This window comes from Epinephelus moara, chromosome 23 (assembly GCF_006386435.1).
Source record: "Epinephelus moara isolate mb chromosome 23, YSFRI_EMoa_1.0, whole genome shotgun sequence".
In the NCBI taxonomy this organism is placed as follows: domain Eukaryota; kingdom Metazoa; phylum Chordata; class Actinopteri; order Perciformes; family Serranidae; genus Epinephelus; species Epinephelus moara.
In genome coordinates, this window is record NC_065528.1 from 29,918,663 (window position 1) to 29,924,662 (window position 6,000).

A 6,000-nucleotide genomic window follows, 5' to 3' on the forward strand; every position below is an offset into this window, starting at 1 on the left:
AAGGCCAGGTGGGCACCTGACATTTCAAGCTCCTGTACTTGTGCCTGGTATGCACGATTCATACACTACTGGCACACTGGTCGTTGGCACCAACATTTCAGTATGTTCATTATTTTAAATTGTAATTTCCCTAACAGCTGTACAGTACACTGATGTTTCAAAAGTTAAACAAGCAACAATTAACTCCATGTACTGGTGAATTGAAACAAGATGCACTCACAGTAACAGCTGAAATACTGAGATTCCTGCTGTAGATTGGGCACTATATGACCCTTTGACAGGTCTTGTGTGGCAGCATGAGAAACGGCACAGAAGGAGTCCCATTAATGAGGCAGGGTGAGAGATGGTATGAGGCCGAAAGACAGCTTCCGTGGAGGGAAAGTGTCAATGAGCTGGATGGAGAGAGCAGATGCATGTTGGAGTGCGAGCTGTCGATAGACACCTAGACAAGCAGTTGTCTGGTCTCTGTGCAGCCATAACAAGCTGTAGAGCTTCACCTCTCCCCCCTCCTTCCAGTTCCCCTTTGGCCTCGGCTGGGCCCGCTGTCTGGGGCCTAGGTGCCTGAAATCCCGGTAATAACGGTGGCATTGATCTCTGTGCCTGGGATGGCCAATTACAGCTTCCATAGCATCTAATGAGGAGCAATCGCTCCAGTGGCAATTACTGGAGCTATATGGTGCCCCCGAACGGAGATGGAGAGCTGCGAACACAAGGAAGTGCAAGTGAGACAAATAAAGAGTGCTGCTATTACCACTGCACACACATATAAACACACATGCAGGGGATTTAAATGGGAAATTAGTGCAATTGATGTAAATTAAATGACACATCTCATTAGGCAGGCATATGGCTGATATCTTCAACACTCAACAACTCACGCCAAAACAATCTAGACAGCACTTCAAGAGAAGAAACATGTACAGTATATCTTTGGTTTTGTGGTTACTGTCCCTTTAAGATATGAGCACCTTTGGAGTATTTTAGGTTAGTAGTGATACTTAGGTCCAGTTTAATTGCAAATATTAAAATGGACAGATGCTGCAGGCAACTGCTCCAGCCATGGGATCCAGATTTGTCCTCAGTCATTAGTTCAAGGTCCACACATTTTAAAATATTCAGCATCATACATACTTGCGTTTGCCCATGTCGTCGAGCTAGTCTTCTGTCTCTGTCAAGTAGCTGTCCATTATTTACTCATTCTATGGCAGGAAACAGCACTTCAAAATAAAACCTCTGTACCGGAATGTTCAATGTATATATCTTTATATTATGTCACCTTTTGTATAAGCAGATTGAAACTGGACAATTTTGTGGCTGAAAATAAATGAATTTGAAGAAGTAAATTTGGCCACCAAACATTTATCAATGGAAATAAAAGCTCTGATGGAGAAATTTGGCTCTGGCCTCAGTTTCATTGTGCCTGATGTGATTATAACATTTTTATCTTGGTTTTGTTGTTTGGTTAAATGTTGTTGTGTATTTTTGTATGTCCTAGGATGCTCTGACTTTTCTTCTGATAGTGAAGTGAAATAAAATCAGATCAGATCCCTTAAATCCTGGCTATTGTCCCGTTTTTTTTTGCAAGTTTGTACGTATTATGTTGTTATTTGACATGTAGCAAAATACGTCCATTAGGACATTAGCAGTAAACTCTCAGGAGAAAAAAACAGAGTTAAACTTTAATACTAGTTTATTAATGTTTCTTTGCCCGAAGACAACCATTTTCTAACCCTCATTATTTGTTAGAATAGATGAGCATAAAATACTTAAGTAGACTAAAATCTTCATTTTTCAATATGGGCTACTTTTACTATTGTTACTAACTTATCTGTTATGGGAAGCATGCCAAATAATTTTTAAGCAGTGAGGAGGGATTTATGTTTTTTTTGGTTTCGGGTAAGGGCATACAAATTTAAATGTTTCTATTTCAGATTTCATTTACAGCTGATTTAAAAACTGCCAAAATTTTATCATTTATGACAGCCAGAAACTGTAAAAACAGAAATAATTGTTAGGCTGTCAAATTTCCGACGGTCCATGAACATATCATTTGCAATGAAAACTTCCGTCAGGAAAACAAACAAACAAACAACATTTTAAATAAAAGCCAAAAAAAAAAGAAAAAAGGATATTTAATCAAATCATCTATTGTAAGTCCCATTTAATATTTGGCCAAACATAAACTGTTGGCACGAACTAACCAGCATACATGACAAGGATGAAAAACCAAGGCTTTTTTTCAACTTCAGGATTTTATGGAGTTAGATTTGTGTCTTTATTACATGCAAGACAATAAATGATATGAGAGAAAAAAAAAAAATTTGAGCAAAAAAGTTTTCACACTGATAGCAAAAAATAATGACTAACAAAAGTTTTGAGAGAAATCAGAATCAGAATCAGAATCAGAAATACTTTATTGATCCCCGAGGGGAAATTATTTATGTTACAGGTGCTCCTTGCAAGGTGCTCCTTGCAAGAGAGGAAAGTATTTTGTCATACAATATAAAAAAAATAATTTGAGATTTAAAATATGATTTCAGAGAAAAAAAACTCTCTCTCAAAAGAACTTTTTTTTTTATTCTCAAATATTATTTTTTTGCTATCAGTGTGAAAACATTTTCTCTAAAAAAAAACCTGTTTCTCTCAAAACATTTTTCTTCTCTCTCTCTCAAAGCCTAAGTTTTTGCTCTCGTGTCAGGATTTTGCTTTCCCTGCGAAAATAATGTCATGGGCGGGGCCACGTTCCTATTGGCCAGTCTCAATCGAATTGACAGCTGGGTGAGGATCGTCTTGGGAGTCGAATTCACCTGAATCATTCATCCACCATGGTGGATTCACCGGCATAGATGCGCTGCGTTATTTGGGAGCGGAGACTCTAATGTTTGGGTAAGATGATGACACAGATGATGAATGATTCAGTCAAATAATATTTGAGAGAAAAAAAAAAGTTTTTTGAGAGAGAGTTTTTTTCCTCAGAAATCATTTTTTAAATCTCAGATTATTTGTTTTTATATTCTATGACAAAATACTTAATCTCAAAACTTTTTTTTAGTCTAAAATATTATTATTTTTTGCTATCAGAAAAAACTTTTTCTCTCAAATATTTTTTTTTCTCTCAAAAAATTTTTTTCTCTCATATCATTTATCTTCTCGCATGTAATAAAGACACAAATCTAACTCCGTACACTGCGTTATTTGCGAGCGGAGACTCCAATGTTTGGGTACGATGATGACACAGATGATGAATGATTCAGTCAAATAATATTTGAGAGTAAAAAAATAAAGTTTTTTGAGAGAGTTTTTTTTCCTCAGAAATCATTTTTTAAATCTCAAATTATTTGTTTTTATATTCTATGACAAAATACTTAATCTCAAAACTTTTTTTAGTCTCAGATATTATTATTTTTTGCTATCAGTGTGAAAACTTTTTCTCTCAAATTTTTTTTTCTCTCAAACATTTTTTTTCTCTCATATCATTTATTTTCTTGCATGTAATAAAGACACAAATCTAACTCCACACACTGCGTTATTTGCGAGCGGAGACTCCAATGTTTGGGTAAGATGATGACACAGATGATGAATGATTCAGTTGAATTCGACTCCCAAGACGATCCTCACCCAGCTGTCAATTTGATTGAGACTGGTCAATAGGAACGTGGCCCCGCCCATGACATTATTTTTGCAGCGAAAGCAAAATTCTGACACGAGATCAAAAACTTAGGCTGAGATGTTTTGAGAGAAACATTTTTTTTGAGAGAGAAAATGTTTTCACACTGATAGCAAAAAATAATATTTGAGAGTAAAAAACTGTTTTTTGAGAGAGTTTTTTTCTCTGAAATCATTTTTTAAATCTTAAATTATTTGTTTTTATATTCTATGACAAAATACTTTCTCTCAAAACTTTTTTAGTCTCAAATATTATTGTTTTTTTGCTATCAGTGTGAAAACTTTTTCTCTCAAATATTTTTTTTCTCTCAAACATTTTTTTTCTGTCATATCATTTATTTTCTCGCATGTAATAAAGACACAAATCTTAGAGACATTTTTCTTAAGGACACTATGAAAAACATGATTTTAAAAAATATTTATACTAAATATAAAACTATATCTCACTAAAACTTAAATTGACACACCTAAAAATTGACAGTAAAGTGCAACCTTGGATTATAATTAAGACAGGAAACTCCAGTGCGGTGCTTCAGTCACGTGACAGACGGCACGTTCCCTGGGACAAGTGAAACGCACCCTTGGAGCAAGGTGAGCTACTTAATTAATTACAGGAGTGATCGTGACCTTGTTGTGTTGACTTTGTTTTGGCTAATTATACCTAGAAATACTTGGTAAAGTCACTGTATGCGCTAAGCTAGCCTGACAGCAGGCTAAACATGTCGCTGCAGCTGGGACTTGTTGAGGAGTCGCCATCTTCGCACCTGCGTCACCGGCCTCAAACATGAACTTCAAGCCTCTACAGGGGAGTTTGCTGGCTTTCTGTCGGCTAATATGTCTTTGGACCACTCCTGGATCATCCCAAAGGATTTGTCCTTCTCCCAGTTCTTCACTTCACCAAGGTAAGAGCTGTTTTTGCTAGCTGCGTGTCCGTTTGTGCTATGCTAACGTTGCTAACGGCTAATTTACGGTTTCACCTCTTGCTAACTGTGTGTGTGTGTGTTATGTCAGTTAGTTGCCTTGTTTGGTCGGTTTTTTGTTGGGTTTTCTTTCTTGGCTGTTGTTCATAATGATGCTTTTAAGCTGTTAAGTTATTTAGTGGTGGAATATGAATACTCATGGTTGAGTGTTTGGTGTTACAGTGAGTTGGTTTTACATCATGCTGTTGGTGTCTTGCCTGCTGACTCTGTGCAAACGTTGGCTACCAGGTGATGTTCTGTTGGCTTTAGGGATGTAAATATGACTGACATATCTTAATACCTGCTTCATGGAAAACTCAGCATTGTTTTAGTTACTACCAAGATGGCATATTCACATTTTTCTTTACACAAGTACACCAGATATTAAAGTCATACCTATGTGATAGCAACTAAGCTGTTGTTCTAAGCTCTTGCAGCCAGTTTTTGTGGTTTTAAAGGTCCAGTGTGTAGGATTTAGGAGCAACTATTGACAGAAATTGAATATAATATTCACTATCAGAGCTTGAAATTAACTTTTTTCCATGGTAGCACTGGTACCAGCCAAATGTTGGGAGCACCCACCAAAGCACCAACAGTGTGGAGTCAACATTATGGACCGTTTCATTGCTATTCTGTTGCTAGGGCAGCAACTTTGGTCCCTGTTTACTTCCTGTCAGCTTCTGCATTGACATACATTCAAACAGGAGATACAAAGGGACCCATTTAGAATGTTTATGTTGTCCGGTTTGAAACGGTCTATACTGTATTACATTGTATGTGTATACTTATCATTAACAACTTTTTCAGTTGAAGACATGTTTAGAAAAAACACCACTGAAGGTTTCTCTTTCATTCACAGTGGTGGTCAGTGGTAGCCTGGGGAACGCATCCTAATCTTGCACTAATCTTCACTCCGCGGATCAGTCCGGCCATAGTCTCTCAAGACAGGTTCTGCAATTGACATTGTAGAATCTGTCGGCAGCCCTGTGTGAAAGATGACTAGAGAGGGGGGGGGGGCTTTGAGTTTGAATGATGCTGCGCTTTAGCCAATCACAATGGAGGGGGCGTGGCCAAGACGTCCAGGTGTCCCTAGGAAATGTGTACCAACAGAAACAGCAAGCTCTGCGTCCATGGCGACCGCTCCACCCAAAACGTCTTGTCAACGTGAAAATTTATTTTTTTTCCAGCGGATGTCTTAGTTACAACATGATTGAGCTAACTGGAGTAGTTTCATGTCGTATCCGACAACGGGAGGCTTTTAACAGATGACGTCCTGATGTTAGCTTTGCTAACTGTCCCTGTCAGCTGCAGCCACTGATGCTTTCTAGACATTGTGATTTCCCATAACTGAATAAATACCACACATAGCAACACA